Raw genomic sequence first — 18,147 nt, 5'->3', positions numbered from 1 at the left:
TATTGACATATTTACCAGTAACTTGGATAAAGATGCAAATGGCTAGCGTGTTTATCCAATTTGCAGGTAGCTCAAAGGTAGGAAAAATAAGCACATTGAGTGACAGATCCATATCTACAAAGGTCTTAATGGGCTGGAATGCTAACCTAAATCTAATAAGATGAAATTTAATAGGGATAAATGTCAAGTCTTATACTTGGGTTCAAAAAATCAACTTCACAAATACAAGGCAAAAGACGAGTTGCTGAACAGTTCATTCAGAAAGATCTTAAGGTTTTCAAGTACAGGCTCAGGGTGTCAGAAGTGTGGCCTACAAGCCAAAAGAAATCATGGAACTTTAGGCAACAAGACCAGGGAAGTAACAGTTGCATTCTGTTCTACCCTGGTCAAACCACATATGGAGCCCTGAGTGCATTAATGGGTGCCACATTGTACAAAGCAGAAAATCAACTGAAGGAAGGCAAACATGATGGTGAAGGGGCAGCAGCTCATGCCATTGAGGATGTTTAGCCTGGAGCAAGCAAACAAACAAGTATTTATTAAGTGTTTCCTATGTGCCAAGGATACAAATACAAGCATAAAGGTAGTCCTTACTCTCAAGAAGTTTACATTCTAATTGGGGAAGACAATACACGAAAAGGGGCTGAAAAGTGTGGGAGGAGAACTGGGAGGGAAGAAGATACCCTGGAATGGACATAGTGGCAAAGTCCAGAAAAGTTAAAACATAGCAGTGAGTGGAATGAAATGTGGCTGGCCTGGGTCTGTTCCCAAAATGGAGGCCTCAGAAAGGAACTCATCAATAGGAGAAGAGGGCCAGTATGGGGGAGGGATGTTCCAGGGTGAGAAGGCAGGTGAGATATGGTAGGGAAGTCCAAGAGTCAGACTCAGGAAGAAAATGAAACATGGAGGGTCAGAGAAAAGAAGACATAGAACATTATAACTATCTTCAAGTCTTCATAGGGTTGTCTTTTGGAAGAAAGTTTATACTTGCTAATCTAGACCCCATAAGATAGAACTAGTAGTAATGGGTGGAAAAGAAATCGACACATTTAAGGATGATTTAAGAAGAAAAAACAAAAATAGTTCCTAACTATTAGGGCTATCCAAAAGTGAGATAGGTTATTAGGGGAGGTAGTGAGTTTCCCCAAGCAAATGCTCAAGCACAGACTGGATGAGTACTTAGTCCTTTTTCATATGGACTGGATTCTTACCACCGCAAGAGGAAATTTTTGTTGAGGTCATACTAGACTTCCTTTAAGGTCTTTTACAAATCTGAAGTCAATTAAATTCAACTCAAACATTTATTAAGCCCCAATTATACCTAAAGCATTGTGCTAGGTCAGGAATGAGGTTGAGAGAGGGATACAAAGAAAAATAATTAAACCATCCCTGCACACAAAGAGCTGACATTGTGCTATTGGGTTACAACCTGTATACAAATAACTATAGTATAAGGATCATTGATATAAGGCTGTAAGGGATGTTAGAGTTTACCTAATGCAAACCACTCATTTTATGAATGAAGTATAGTGATTGGTCTACACAGGTGGTAAGAAGTAGAGATGGGATTTGAAGCCAGGCCCTCAGATTACACTGGGCAGCTAGGTGGCTCAGTGGATAGAACTCCAGGCCTAGAGTCAGGAAGACCTGAGTTCAAATCCATCCTAAGACACTTCCTAGATGTGTGACCCTGGGCAAGTCACTTAACCCTGTTTGCCTAAGTTTCCTTATCTGTAACATGAGCTGGACAAGGAAATAATAAAGCACTGCAATGTCTCTACCAAGAAAACCCCAAATGGGGTCACAAAGAGTCAGATACGACTGAAAAATGACAACAACCACCACTATCTCATGTTACAAATCCAGTGCTCTTTCAATCAGACCTCATTGGCTCATTTAATTGAGGAAAACTGAGGTGGGAAATAGCTCTAACAGTAACAAATGAGAGGTCTGAGGAATCCAGCTCCAGTTTCAAATCTCCAGCTGGCTTTTGGACACCTCAGACTGGATATCCCACGAGCATCTCAAATTCAACATGTGCAACACAGAACTCTTTCCCCCTCAAACTCACAGCTCTTCCAAATTCCCATCTTACTCTTGAAGGCGTCACTATCCTCTCAGTCACCCAGGCCTACAACTTATCATACTCTTTGGCTCCTCCTTTTCATCACACATATCCAATATGTTGCTTCATCTTGTTATTTCTGCCTTCACCACATCACTTATCTCCATCCCCTTCTCCTTACTCACACACCCCAACTCTAGTTCAGGTCATCATCACCACATACCTGGGCATTTGCAATAATCTTTGGGTTGGTTTCCCTGCCCACAGTCTCTACCCATTCCAATCCATCATCCGCTCACTTGCCAGTGTATTTTTTAAAAATGTAGGTCTGACCATATCACCCAATTCCCTCCTCCCCCTCCCCAACCCTGGTCCAGTGAACTCCAGTGACTTCCTATAATTTCCAGGATCAAATATAAAGTATCCTGGCATTTAAAGTTCTTTATCATCAGGTCCCTTCATATCTATCTAGCCATCTTACAATTTACTATATTGTACACACTCTGCAGTTCAGTTATATTGGCTTACTTGACACTCCATCTTCTGTTTTTCACTGGTTGTCCCCTGTACTTGAAATGACTTGTCCCCTCATCTTTGCCTCATAGTTTCCCTTCCTTGCTTCAAGGCTCGGCTGAAATTCCAGTTTCTGCATAGGGCTTTTCCTGGTGCCCACCACTGTCCCTTACCAATTGCTAATGTTTTCCCCTTTCAGATTCAGTTAGGTGATGCCAGGCCTGGAGTCAGAAAAATTCATCTTCCTGAGTTCAGATCTGACTTCAGATACTGAATTAGCTGTGTGACTGTGGGCAGGTCACTGAACCCTGTTTGCCTCAGTTTCCTCATCTATAAAAATGAGCTGCAGAAGGAAATGACAAACCATTCCAATATCTTTGCCAAGAAAACCCCAAATGGGGTCACAAATAGTCGGACATGACTGAACAACTCTTTATGCATTTTATATATCACCCCTTGTTTATGTACTTCTGCCATTAGAATATAAGCTCCTCAAGGACAAGGATTATTTATTTGTCTTTCTTTATATCTCCAGAACTTATCATAGTACCTGGCACATAGTGTGTGCTAAATAAATATTTATTGACTGAAATTTATTCCACTGAAATCAGTGGAAGTAGCTTCTGATCAGGTGCACTGTAATCCCCAGAATATCTTGCCTTGGTCTTGGTCTTGGCCATGGCCCTAGAATCTAGACTAATAGAAGCCAGTGACAAACACTTATGGGGCCCTCTAGAGAAACCTAGCACCTTTTCTAAGTTCCCCTTCCCACCCCCACTCCCACCCCCAGACTTTACACAATCCTGCTTAGACCTTTAAATTCTGTGATCCTATGAAGTCATGGAAACCTTTTGAGGCACAGACTGCTAGAGTCACAAAATCATCATAGTTGTAAGGCATCTTTATTTAACAGAATAAGGATCAGACACCCAGTGAAGTGCCTCAGAGCACACAGCAGTTTAGTGGACAATACAGGTCTAGAATCCAGGTCTCCTGATTCCCAGGCTGGTATACCTGCTTGCTCTGCTGTTACCAGGTGGTAATACCATTGGGAAAACATTAGCCCTCTAGGGTCCGAGAAGCAGGAAGAGAGGTAACAAGGGCTCTGTAAAGTAGAGGGGATGAAGAGTAAGTAATAAAAATGAGGGATGAGGACGGCAATGAGAAAGGGGCTTTATGATGGAGGGATAAGAGGGAGTGAGAATTGGTAATGAGGCGAACTTGGTTCCAGGCAGTCTGTAATTGTAATGAATGAAACAAGCACGGCAGGGTGGCCATAAGGTAATATGTTATTACAGCTCCATTAAAACTATTTAAAGAAGCCAGGAACAGCTGCGAAAAATATGATGTAACTTAATGAAGGGAAAACATTTGCTCATTTTTCAGCACTGGAAGAGCATGTTCTATGGTTAAGGTTATGAAGGCTGCCATCCCCCTTAATCATCCTTCAGAGCCATATTGGTGCACTTAGGACACTGTGTTGTCTAGAAATGGAAATTATTCAGTAGCTGAGCTAGAAAAGGTCTTCATGATTGTATAGCACAACCTCATTTTGCAGATGGGTAAACTGAGGAGCTGAATAGAGAATTGACTAATCCAAAGCCACATGATAAATTAGAGGAAGACCCTGAGACTGGAACCATGGTCTCCTGGATCTCAGGTCATGCCACATTTTGTGCTTTTGTGGGAATAAACACTTTGGCCACCACGCAGTCATCCTTTATATGGCCCATAGTCAACCAATGATAAACCTTTCTGCCTCTGCCTCAATATGTCTTCCATGTAGATGGCTGAGTCCTAGAATTTCAGGAGTAGAAAGGACTTGGTCTTACTCCTTCTTTTTATAGATGACTAAACTAAGACTTAGGGGAAGTATTTTGCCTGGGGGTCACACATAAAATTAGCAGCTAAATTAGGGGTAAAAGTTGGTTCTCCTGACTCCAGATCTACTGCTCATTTCTCTACATTAGGGGTTCTTAAACTAGGATTCACAGACTCCAATGTTCTGGGGCATGGAATAAGGTTTTGGAGAACTGTCTTCCCATTGAGTGAATCTCTCACTGGGCATCAGGGTGGTGTAGGTGAAAGAGTCCTCGACCTGGAGTTAGGAAGATTAGGGTTCAAATCCTAACTCAGATACTTCCTGTCTATATGACCTTGGGCAAGTCACTTAATCTCTTTTGTCTTCAGTTCTTTGTCTACAAAATAAGAAGTTTGGACTAGATGGCTATTAAGGTCACTTCTAGCTATAAATCTATTAATCACTGTTAATGAGAAGAAAATGTTCATTTTTATTAAAAGAGCTCTCAAGATCAGCAAGGAAGAGAGTAGAACAGAAAGTGAAGAGAGCCCAAAACAGAGCCTTATAGTACATGCATGTCTGGAGGGCAAAAGATGGATGGTTGTAAGATAAAGGAAAAGAGGTGTAGTCAGACAGCTAGGAAGAAAACCAGCAGGGTCATGGAAATCCAGCAATGAGCATGTCCAGCTACAAGGTATGTTGAGCAGATAGCTACCGAGATAAAAAAGAAAGCAGAGAGAATCAAGGCTGATAAAAGACCACAGTATACCAATTAAAAAGTCACTGGTAACATTGGGAGACAGCAGTTTCAATAGAGTGGTGAGACTGGAAGCCTGACAGCAAGAGACAGACAAGTAATCCAGGGTTAGGAAGGGAAATCAGCAACAGTAAACAACTCAGCTGGGCATGGTAATCCCTACTACTAGGGGGGGAAGGTCTCAGATCTCCTGAACTCAGGAGTTCTTAGCTGCAAAGGGCTAAGGTGATTGGGTGTCCACACAAAGTTTAGCATTTATATTGTGAGCCCTTGGGAGTGGTAGGTTATCATATTGCTTAAGGAGGGATGTAACAGCCCAGGTCAGAAATGGATCAGGTCAAAACTCCCATGCCAATCGGAATAGGATTGAGCCCATGCAATAACCCTTGTTCTACCAGCCTGGGTGAAATAGGGAAACCCAATCTTTTTTTTTTAAGCCAACAACTTCAGTTGTTTAACAGTAAAAGGAAGGAAAGATAACTGATAATACCTTGAGATGGTAGGTTTAAGTGTTGCAGATGGTAACTCTGAATCACAGGGGTAAGGAAAGCAGGACATGAGAGTTTGCCATCCATAAGATGGGAGAAGAACCAGTTGATCAGAGATGCTCCTTTTCAGGATTCTATGATGTCTAAATGAAGCACCTGCATAGGGAGAAACTGATCGCTCCACACATCAAGAATCTGGATAATAGAGTCCAGACAAGGCATATGGGTCAGTAAATACTTGTTGATGTTCCCTAAAGCCCGACTGAACTCATCTACAAACATTTATTATGTGCCAGGAATGTGCTAAGTATTGATAGTACAAAGGAAGGCAAAAAAAGTTCCTGCTTTCAAGAAGATCCCATGGAAGAAACAAAATGGAAACAGTCAGGTACATACAAGATAGACACAGAATAGATGGAAGAGACAGCTGGGAGGACCAGAAAAGCTCTTCTACAGAAGGTGGAATTTGAGCTGAGTCCTGACAGAGGCCAGGGCAGCTAAGAGGTAGAAGTGAGGAGGAAAAACCTCCCAGGCAGGGGGAACAGCCATGAAAAAGCATGGAGATGGGAAATGGAGGTACCACAATGGCTGCTCTGCCCAAGTCACTCTGGCTTTCATTCAATGGTCAATAATATCCCCTAGCCCAAGCCTCTGTGGCTTATTGTTTAGGTTTTGGTGGCTTAAAATGCATGTAAATAGCAATGTTTTTCTATTCTGACCAGAAACTTTAAGGGTCTTCCCTGCCCAGATTGATATTTTTATGATGGTACATTAGGCCATCTTTTGTCTCCATTCTTACCTAGCCATTAGGCATTGAATGAGCATTGTCTCAGACAAACTGAGGTCTGGGAAAGACTTTAATTTTAAAAAGGCCAACATCATCCACTGCATCCCAGACCATCACCAATCATCTTGACTTTTGTCTTGCTACTGGACTTCAGTGACTCTGGAGGAGAGAATGAGACCTAGTTCTGTCTCACTTAAAGTCAAGACATCACCCTTGTGATGCTGCTGGGCCTCTTTGAGAATGAAGATCAACAATTGTCAATGTGGCTAGATTATATAGTGTGTAGAGCAGAGTAAAAGTGGAAAAATATTGTGAAAGTTGGGAGGTATCCAGTTACAAATAGCTTTAAATACCAAACAAAGGACTTTATATTTGACCCTAAAAGTAATAGAAAACTACTGGAATATTATTGAATAGAGGGAGTGACATAGTAAGACCTAGGTTTTAGAAAAAATCACTTTAGAGGGTGAGTGGAGGATGGATTGGAGCAGGGTGAAAATTGAGTCAGAGATATCAATGAGAAGGCTATGGTGACAGGTAATGAGGTCATGAATTGGGATGGTAGCTGTGTGAGTCGAGAAAGGGGGATGTATTCTACCTTCGCAAGATGAAAGATGTTGTGAAGGGAGAATCAATACTATTTGGCAATGGATTGGATATGAATGATGAGTGAGAAGAATTGAGGTGACACTGAGGTTGTGAGCCTAAGTACTGGGAAGATGGCAGTACCCTTAACTGCAACATGAAAGTTGTAAAAATGGAAGAGAAATTGGGGAGAGAAATAATGAGTTATGTTTTGAACATGTTAAAATGCCTAGGGGACATCCAATTCATGCAGTTCAGAATGTACAAAAGACAGACTATAGTTCAGAAAGCAGGCTATGGTTGAATATATAGATCTGGGAATCTTCTGCATACAAATGCACATTGAATTCATAGGAACTGATTGGATCACCAGTCAAGATAGTATAGAGGAAGAAGACAAGAGGGCCCAGAACAAAGTCTTGGGGGATACCATTGATAAGTAAGATATGGATGAGAGACAAGCAAAGGCAACTGAGGAGCCAGACAGATAGGTGAGAGTAGTGTCCCAAAAATCTAGAGAAGAGAGAATATCCACCACTCCAAAGCCTCACCCAAAATGTAGGAGGAAGATAAGGCACATGAAGAAGACGTCCCACACAGCTCACGATCGCTGAGGCCTTCCAATGCTACCGTCTTCCTGAAGTCTGGGATCATAGATAGGATAATACTTTTAGAGCTGGAAGGGTCCTTGATGGCCCTCTGCCATTTTACAGAAGATGGCACTGAGACCCAGAGAGGCTGAGTGATGTGCCCATGGTGGCAGAGCCAAGATTTGAGCCAAAGTCCTTCGACTTCCAATCCAGGGCTCTTTCCATTGTACCTTGCTGAAATCCCAGCAGTAGCCCAGGGGCTGGACTGAACTCTCAGGTAATAACCCAAGATGGCAGGGGATAAAATACCCTGAGAGGATAGAGACCATGCATGTAGAGCAGGCAAGCTCATGGCTGGGTGGGTCCCTAGTAGTAAAAGCCTTTGGGACCTGTGCATACAGGCCACCCAGCTCTCAGAGGCCCTAATCTCTAAAGATTCTGCTCCAGCAAATGAAAACTGCCTCTAGATCAGGTTATTTTCTCATAAAATTTATAACCTTCCCTCCTCCCCCCAAAAAAATAGTTTGTTTATGACTCTAAGGAACCCTCCACAATTAGGTATGTGGTATAATAGAAAATCCATGGGTCAGGAAACTTGGGCTCTAATCCTGGCACTGCCCCTAAGGAAGTTATGCTCTTTGGCCAGTAACTTCCCCTCCCTGGGCCTCTGAGCTCCATCTCCTCTATAAAATGAGGGAATTAGACTCAGTGATCTCCATAGTGACTTACTGTGCTGCTAACATTTCCAAATTCTGCTTGTGATACAGTGTCCAGAGTATCAAGCTCCCACTCCCTAAGAAGGAACAAAAAAATTATTCTCCATGAAAGTGAAATTTCAAGAAAAAAAGGAGAAGATCTTTCCATCTTACCTTTTTTTCAGGAGAAAGACTCCCACGAGACCCCAGATCACCAAACATAGCAAGGGCAAGGGCACTGGAAGAAAAGAAATAGATTCACAGTATAAGAGAAGTTCTGTGGGCATCTAAATAGTCCTCCTTCCACTAAGCATGGGGCAAACCACCTGAAAGATGTCTGCCTCCGCTAGGGCAAGAGGTTTGGGAGACATTCCTTCCCATGTATGCCAGGCTGGTGCTAGTCTCCTGTAAAGGACTTGGACAAGGGGTAGTAGTAGGGGAGAGGCCTGGGGCGGGGAGGGGCTCAGAAGCACCCTTTGGTATTCAGTATGCCTTGCAGTCAGGATCAAGAGCCATATTTAGTGATGGCCTTACTTTTGACCCAGTTGACCCTGCATCTGCACAGGCAGGCACCAAAGTCAGTATCTGAGGATATGATGGACTCCTCCACAGGCGTTTACTCTTTCTCGAGAGGCCTCCTGCCTTCTCATTGGGGATTCCTGAAACGTACCCATGCCTAGATGCACACTTCTGCCCGTGCACACAGATCCACACCCAGACATACACACTTAAGCCAAACTTATTTCATACACAAATGCGTTTGTCCCTTTGAGAATTATTTTCTACTTTCCTTCACTTAACAAAGCTCATCAATTACGTCCTCTTTAGTGGCAGGTTGCCAAATAATGTTTGCTCTCCCATGAATCTCAGAACTGTGCCATCTACTGCCAACTCTTGGGGGTGTTTTTTCAACCCTGACCTTTTGGGCTGCCCTGCAGTATGGGATAGAGCAGCCTTGCACAGTTGGCTTCTGATGCCCATCAGTTATTAGTTTAATATTTCAAAGACTGTTATAACTTGAAGGAGCCTTGAAGATCATCTAATGCAACTCCCTCATCTCACACAGAGGAGGGAGGTGAGTTGGGAAATTGAAAGTGCTTTGTCCAGGGTCACATAGTAAATAAAGTAGTAATAGAGGATCATTGATTAGGGGTGAAGGGAGAAGCAGAGAAGGCAAGAAGGGGGTAGGGAAATGTTATCTTATTTGATCCCCACAACAACTCTGGGATGTAGATGCTATTATTATCTTCATTTTACAGATGAGGAAACTGAGGCAAACAGAAGTTAAGACTTGCCCAGGGTCATACAGCTAGTGTTGGAGGCCAGACTTGAACTCAGGTCTTCCTGTCTCCAGGCCCAGGAGTCCACTGTGCCACCTAGCTGCCCTGTCTAGACTTAAGAAAGTATTAATAATGCATATTAAACTTTAAAATGTATTGCATACAGGAAATCCAGGTTTTTAAACATTTAGCAGCACACCTCAGTATTGCTCTATAAACATTACTTGAACTAGAAGGAATGTAATAGAAGGCTCAGAATGAAGTCACCTCCAGACAGGAAGTCTAGTGATTGTAGGCATCATTGTTATCATCATTATCATCAAATATCGACAACAATAATAATAATAATAACTGGTATTTATATAGCATTTTGAGATTTGCAAAGTGCTTTACTTTAGCTAGGTGGCATAGTGGATAGAGTGCAAATATTGACCTCAGGAAGACTCATCTTCCTGAGTTCAAATCTGGCCTCAGACACTTACTAGCTGTGTGACCCTGGGCAAGTCACTTAACCCTGCTTGCCTCAGTTTCCTCATCTGTAAAATGAGTTGGAGAAGGAAATAGCAAACCACTCCAATATCTCTGCCAAGAAAACCCCAAACAGAGTAAAAAAGAGTAAGATAGGACTGAAACAGATGAACAACAACTTAAATCCATTTTTTATTTGAATCTTACAACATCCCTGCCTAAATGCTATAGATAAAAAAAAAAAACCCTCCCTTCTGAATAGCTAATTAATATGTTTTCCTACAAGCCTAAGTGCTGGTGATACTGAAACAAGCCAATGACTGGAAATTGCAGTTCTTGAGCCTTTGTTCAGAGGTAGGAACTGGGTTCTCTCACCTACCCTCAGCCCCACCCATAGTTTATTTCTGCAGTTGCTTGGCAAATTCCACCCTCAGGCCTGCACCTGACAGTAAGATGTCCCTTTCTCACCAAATGTCCTAGGCCTGGGGCTATTTATTCATGGAAAATTTGCTTTCAGATGTAATGTAGGTAAGGCTTTTCTGCTCCCTTCTACTCAAGAACCTAGAACAGACTTGGGAGCTCGAGGGGACCTTGACATCATTTTACAGATAAAGAAAATGAGGCCCCAAGGGATTGGCTGACTGGCTCGAAGGAATGCAGCTTGTAAGTAGCAAAGTCTGGATTTGAACCCAGATCTCTGGAGTCCAAGTTCAGTTTTCTTTTAACTGCACCACAGGTTCCTTCTAAAATGATAGGACAGAGTTATTTTACTTTCCTTAGACTACTTATTTATAATCATTATAACACTTTCTCTTGTGCCAAACTGGGAGGGAGGAGGATAGGGAAACATTTATAAATACTTTAAACTACTGAAAAGCTTGGAAACTGTATGGGGAAGTATCAGGAAATAGAGCCTATTTGAGAAAATCTGAGATTTCCTTGGTTTGGGTCCTTCCTTCACTTCCTTCACTCTCTTTCCTTCATGTATCTTAGTGGATGGTCTTTGTGAATTGCTGTAGAGGGAAGGAAGGAAGGAAGAAAGGAAGGGAGGGAAGGAGGAAGAAAGGAAGGAACGGAGGGAGGAAATCATTATTTGGTGACCATCCTTCAGGTGATGTGTCTCTTCAAGTTTAGCTAGGTGGTAGTTTAGATGATAGACCCACATTCCATCACTGGGCTTATATTCAGTAGACTTCCATCTTGGTTGGACCTGTCAGAGCATGGACACTGCTACCACAGCTTTCTAGAACCCAGAGGCACATCCATGTAATGATAAGGAGTTCAAAGAATTTAATAGAAAATCTCAAGGAATATTATGAAATCAAAGACAACATCACCTTTTAGTAAATGAAGGAAAGGAGAGGGCACAGACTGAGTGCCAAATAAGAAAGGGCTTTAAGGATCCCAAGCTGGGAAATACTGCAGTAGACCAACAAGCTTAGTTAATACATGCACCATTAAGTTTGGTGCAAAGTGCATTGGGGTGCCCTGTCCTGAGATTTACCCACCCATTGTCAGAAGCCTTGTTTTGTACTTATCATTCTTATTGTATCATCCAGGGCTTGAGATCCATGGAGAATGACTAAAGCCTCCCACTCATAAATGGAATGGGGGTTCAGTTCAATTCACTAAACATATATGAAGCACCTACTAGATACAAGGTACTATCCCAGAAACTGGGGATAAAAGATAAATATAAGGTAGTCCCTGTACTCAAGGAGCTGACATTCTCCTGGAGGAATAGAAGCATTTATGTATATAAGTATATACAAATTCTTGAAGGACTTATGAATTTTTTAATGTTTTTTAGTTAGCAAAAATTTATTTTTCCATCCCCTCCATACCCCTCTCATTGGAAAAAAGACCTTGTAACAAGCATGTATAGTCAAGCAAAACAAATTCCTGCATTGTCCATGTCAAAAAAAGTTTTTGCATTATTCTGCACTTTCCTTCCATTACCTCTCTGTCAGGAAATGAATAGCATGGCTCATCATCAGTCGGGGTCATGGTTGGTGATCACATTGATAAGGGTTCTACATGTCTTTCAAAGTTGTTTGGAAGAACTTAGGATTTTGTCAGTGTGAGCATCTCCTAGTGTGGGAAATCTTTCCATTGAGTTGGATTGCAGCCTGTTTGTGACCTAGTAGATCAGTCTTAGGGAGTTGCCTGAGGCATGTAGAAGGTAAGAGATTTGACCAGATAAACAGCTAGTGTCAGAAGTGGGATTTGAACTCAGATCTTCCTGAAGCCACACCCAGTACTCCATCCACTATCCCACACAGCTTCTTGCAGAAGATAATAATGCAAGATAATTTAAGGAGAGAGGGCACTAGCAACTGGGAGACAGGAGACCTAGGTTCTAATTCACTGTGTGACCATAGGCAAGTTACTTGCCCTCACCACGCCTTAGTTTCTTCTATAAAATGAAGGGGTTTGATCTCTAAGGACTGGCTCTAACACTCCAGAAGTCTGAGACTATGAATTCTTGGTCTCAGCCCTTCCTCATAAGGACAAGGTAAGGACCTAGTTGGCCAAGACTTCCACAATGACTCCTCCAGGACTAAGTCCTTCCAGGACTAAAAGATAGCTCCTTTACAAAAATAAACAACAAACAACAAAAAAATGTTGGATAGTGGGAAATCTTTCCAAGCGTGAAGACAAATATAAAAATAGAACTCAACATACAAAGGGTAAGAGAATGAAAAAGGAGGGAGATTGATAATGGATTAATATAATGAGATGGCAATTTTGGTTTCAAAAGAGTATGATTAGATTCCTAATGACTGTCACCATTCTCTGGTCAATCTACTGTAACCAGACACTAATGCAAAAATAATGCCCCTCTTCCTTCTCACTTTGAAGATGGAAATGAACATCCCTTTCATACTTTTACCCCTTCATTTGTTTTTGGCTCAGGAGATTATCTTGTATTAGGTAGCAGCTCTCTGGAACGGGAAATGGATGTGTGATCAAAGTCTAGCAATTATTTGATTATTACATCTCCCTCCTGGACATTTGAATTAGGACTCGACAAGTCTGTCTTTGTCAACAACGTTTGCAGGAGAGCCTGACATTGTTTCTGCCAGATGCTATTAAAGGGAGATACCCATCTCTCTGGGTATAAATGGCATAGCTTGTTATGATGTCCAGTGGATATGTTCTACTTATTATATCTCCCCATCTGGAGGACTGTGTTCTAAATGCCATATTTTAGAAAGGAGTCTGACAAACAAGTGACCAGGAGAAGGAGAGGGATGTGAAGCCATGGCATGCAAAGAATGATTAAAGGACCTGAGATGTTTAGGAAGAAATGACTTAGAGGGGGCATGTTCCCTGAACTGAAATGTCAGGGGACTTGATATGTAGAGTAGGACAGTTATGTATTCCCTAAGGTGAATAGTAGTTCCGGAGAGATAGATTTCCTCTCAATATGAAGAACTGCCTAACAACTTGAGCTGTCTAAGAAAGAGATCAGCTACATGGTAAGGTACTGAAATGTCCTGTCACTGGAAATATTCATGTATACACCGAATGACCACCTGCCGTTTCACTTTTCTGGGTCTTGCTTTCTCCATCTGCAAAATGAGAAAGCTAGATCATATCTAAAGCCTCTTCAAGTTCTAAATCTTGTGATCCTTTGACTTCATATTATACTTATCTGTGAATGAATGAATGAAGCAAGCAGACATTTATTAAGGACTTAGTTCTGGGAACTAAGCTAAGAGAGACAGTCCCTGCCTTAAAAAAACATACTCCAAAGGGGAAACAACTTATAGATGGGAATGATGGCTAAAGAAGGTCACTTGTTTATGGTGACTTTTTGGGATAGTGATTGGGGGTGAAGGGATTCCTGGAAGATAGCCAAGGTAAATTAGGTTAGGAATTTGGGGCCAGCTGGATATAATGGGTTCTCATCAGCCAGGTGCAGGATTTCATGCATGGTAGCAGCAACGGTAGGGTGACATGTCAGGAAGATCTGGGGGTGGGGATGACTAAAGCATGAAATCTGTCCCTGTAATATCCCCCTGGCTAATTGTGAACCCATTGTGGGGAAAGAACTGTATTTTTCATCTTTGCCCCTTTCCTAAACTGAGGGAAAGTTTAGACTGGATGATCCCTAAGGCCCCACCTAACCTTGAGATTATATGATTGTTTATTTACTCTGCCATCATTGTCTCATAGTTAGTAATCCTGGAGAGCCTTTCATATATAGAGTATATACATGGTATGTTTTATAGATCCATTAAATATTCAGTGTTGTATCAAAGTCTTCCTAAAAAATCTGAGGACATTTATCTGTGTACTAGTGGGTGATATTCCTTCAAATATGGGTTCTTTTCTGGGGGGGAGGGGTGTTTTAAGGGAAGAGAGACCCACAGAACCGAGTGAACACCATAGGAGAGGTCAAGTGGAATGTTCTCATTGGGAGCATATCTTCTACCACCAATGTTTCCAGTGTCTCTACTGGCTCTGCCAGTAGCAGTCTGGCAATCTAGAGGTCTGCTACATTGCTCGAGAAATTATAGCAAGTTATCCATCTGCCTCCGCTCTCAGTAGGGGAAGGAAGGACATTGCTTCTTGGCAAGGTTTAAGAGAGCAGAGCAGGTTTAAGAATCCAACAGGAGAAAGTCTCTAAGACCTATGATTTATTCTGAAGGCAAACTATCATGGTGTAAGGAGCTGTGGATTTAGAGCCAGAGGGCCTGGGTTTAAATCTTGGCACTGTCTCTTTTTATCTCTATTACTTCACAACCTTGCCCCCCAGCCTCACTTTCCCCATCTTTCAAATGAAGACTTTAGACTAGAAGATCTCTAAGGTCCCTTCTGGGTCAAAATCCCATGATCCTTGGCGCTTATCCCATTCTACGTTACACTTATCTGTGTATATCTTAGGAAACCCCCCCTCCCCAATAAACTCTGATAGTTTTGGGGGCTAGACTTGCCTTTTTTTTTTTAATACTTGGCACATAGCGGGTGCTTAATAAATGCTTATTATTTGATTGATTCATATGTGTATCCCTAGAACAGGTATAATAGGAGCCTAATAAATGTGTAATAAAAAAATGAGTACATGAATGAATGAATGAACCCTATGATCTTATCTCAAATCTAAAATAGTTCTCCCTGGGCACCTAATTCTGTCCTCACAATAGGAGTTTGACCCACAAGCCCAATTACTAACTGAAAAACCCTTTACATCATCTCACCAAATGAAAACATCGGTCTTCCTATTGATTTTCTACTGTAGTACCCAGAGAACACATATATTTTAATCATTTGGGGAATAGAGAGTGAAAGCCATCACTCCTGTGAAAGGGAGGATGTAATTCAGCACAAGTGCCCCAGGCTGCTTTCCAACACTCACTCACGGACATCAGTTTGGATGAGGAGAGATAGTTTCCATTTCTTTTTACCAAGGGACCTCATGGGGTTGTCCCAGATTAAAAAAAAGTGGCTTAATGTCTGTTGTGTCCCACCTCTATTCCAACATTGCGTGTATGACTTGGCATCTCACAAAGTAGCCATAATAATAATAATGATAATAGTTGACATTTATAGAACACTGTAAGATTTGTAAAGTAATTTACTTATATTATTTCATGTGCTCCTTTTAACCTCCCTATGAGATAGGTGTCCCAATTTTATAGATGATGAAACTGAAGCTCAGGGACAGTAGGTAACTTTCTTGAGGTTGCACAGCTATTAAGTTTTTAAGGTAGGATTTGAGTTCTGGTCTTCCTTTGTTCCAAGGAACAAAGTATTCTATGTCTAGCATTCTATCCAGGATGACACACTGTCCTTCGTTTTTGTTACCTTTGCAAGGAGAAAGCTAAGGTATCCACAGTGGGGCCCAGTTCCTATATTCCACCAGAGTCATGTTTAGTGGTTACCCCCGTCATACTCAGTATTCTGCCCCTTAGAACACAGATGAGCTCAGACACCCAGAATTCTGATCACGTGCTCCTTACACATTTGCTTCTCATTCAGGAAGCTTGACTTAGCCAATGGCCTTGTGGGGAAACAACCAGCTGTAATTGGCAAACTGTCAGCCAGCAATATCCATGCCACATCTCAAAGCATTAAGTGAATTTCAGTTGGGCTTCAGGTCTTTTGGCATTAACACATGATAAGCTGTGAACAATGCCGTTAGCAGTTGGGAGCCATTGTTCACAATGCTTAGATTAGATGGGGGCAGGAGTTGGGGGGGCAAGTGGAAAACTGGAGGAGAAAGAAACAGAACAATAACTGAATTTTCCAATAACCTGAACCTGGACTCTGCTTTTTTCCCCTAGATCTTTTTGACCGCAGATTACAAAACATATTCTATCTGCTATGATAGAAAAAGGCAATGTTTATATGACCGTGTTCCCCCAGATAGAATCCTCTAAGTACAGCTAATTGGGACGTGAAGACAGAAAACAGATATAATAATGATGATGATGATAATTATTATTATAACAATAATAATAGCTAGCATTTTTATAGCTCTTTAAAGTTTACAAAATGCTACAATCTAATATCTCATTTGAACCTGAACTTGTTTCTTGTATTGCTGTGTTCTGGCAGTCCTGGATCTCTGCTCCCTGTTTTTAAAAACTGTATCTGTTAAAAAACCAAACTGTAACCAAAAACTGTCTTTGGTTAACAGGGGAGAAAATGAAATTCTAGACAATTCTATGCAAGGCTCTAGATAAATCTGATCTTTCATCTCTTTCTTGAAAGTCTGGCTGAGTTTAAAGATGTTTTCCTTAAAATCAGACTGAGAGTAAACAGTCCAGCTGGAGGAGATAGATGTCCTCAGGCAGTGTGCTATATTGGGAAGTGGTATAAGAGGATGTGGGTTCAAATCCTGACATTGATAACTACTGTGTGACCTTGAGCAGGTCTCTTTGAACCCCAGTTGCTCATCTGTAAAACAAGAGGGTTGGTTTAGATGATCTCCAGCACATGGTATAGTGTGGGTACAGTACTGCCCACAGCTACAGACTTAATACGGGCCTTATGAAGGAATGAATAATAAAGTATTTATTAAGTAAATAGTATTATTTTATTGTTATTAATTTTTATTATTATTAAATATTAAGTAAAACTTTGTGCCAGTCACTGCGCTAAGTGCTAGATGTACAAATACAGGCAAGCAAAACAATTCCTGCCCTGGCAAGCACTTTACATTCTATTTGGATTAGACAACACCTAAAGGGGATTTGGAAAGCAGGGGCAATATAAGGTGAAAGGTCACAGATCAGAGTCTGGCATGAGTGGTTCCAAGGTTCCCATGAAAGGGGGATGAGAAAAATGAGGGTAATATGGCATTATCTCACATGATACTTTGCGTGCACCTGAGAGATTTATGGTCTCTTTATGGGGCATATTGGGGAAAGTCCTGGACTAATTGTCAAGATACATGAGTTCTGGTCAGGGGTGTGCTGGTAAATGTTTAGAAAAAATATATGCATGACACACTTTTAAACTTAATTCGCATTATTAACATTTTCTTTATCACTTTCTTAAGCCTAGACAATCAACAAAACAATACATCAGATATCAAAGCCCTGATTTGTAGCATTTGCCAATTTCCAAAGTGTAAATGCTCACACTGAAAATTTAACAATCAGCTTTCAAGAACCCTTCCAAACTAGCTCTAAGAAACCCTGGTTCTGAAAGTCCTAGGTCTCAGTGTCGTCCGTCTGAGGCCAGCTTCTCCAGACACTTCTTTCCAAGCTCACCAGAAGGTAGTCATCTCAGTAGAGCTCTATGGAGGATATGCTCCAAGGATGTCTTGGTTTGTACCATCTTTGTCTGGGCCTTGGGGGTATGAAGTAGGCACAAGAGGTTAGTATGAGAAGTCCATGTAAAGATGCAGCCACCACTGGGTCAGGTGTAATTACAACAAAGGCAGATTGTGATTAAAGCAGAAATAGGAAAAACACTATCACGTTCATCCCTTGTGGACCCAGCATGGTTAACCATCTGAAGGGAAGGGCATACCATTTAGAACAGGAATGGAACTTGAAACCCAGTACAAATCCTTCATTTACAGGTGGGTAAACTGAGGCCTAAAAAAGAAGAAAGGACTTCATTGGGGATAAACATCAAAGACCAAAGTATTCATTCATT

General features: G+C 41.5%; 1 protein-coding gene across 1 annotated transcript in view; it reads left to right on the top strand.

The window, feature by feature from the left end:
• Window positions 1-18,147, top strand: part of PTPRT (protein tyrosine phosphatase, receptor type T) — an 885,105-nt gene that overhangs the window by 784,539 nt on the left and 82,419 nt on the right. The gene's annotated exons all lie outside the window — the stretch shown is intronic.

This window comes from Vombatus ursinus, unplaced genomic scaffold, assembly GCF_900497805.2.
Source record: "Vombatus ursinus unplaced genomic scaffold, bare-nosed wombat genome assembly UNPS02014785.1, whole genome shotgun sequence".
Lineage (NCBI taxonomy): Eukaryota > Metazoa > Chordata > Mammalia > Diprotodontia > Vombatidae > Vombatus > Vombatus ursinus.
This window is presented reverse-complemented; position numbering and strand designations above follow the sequence as displayed.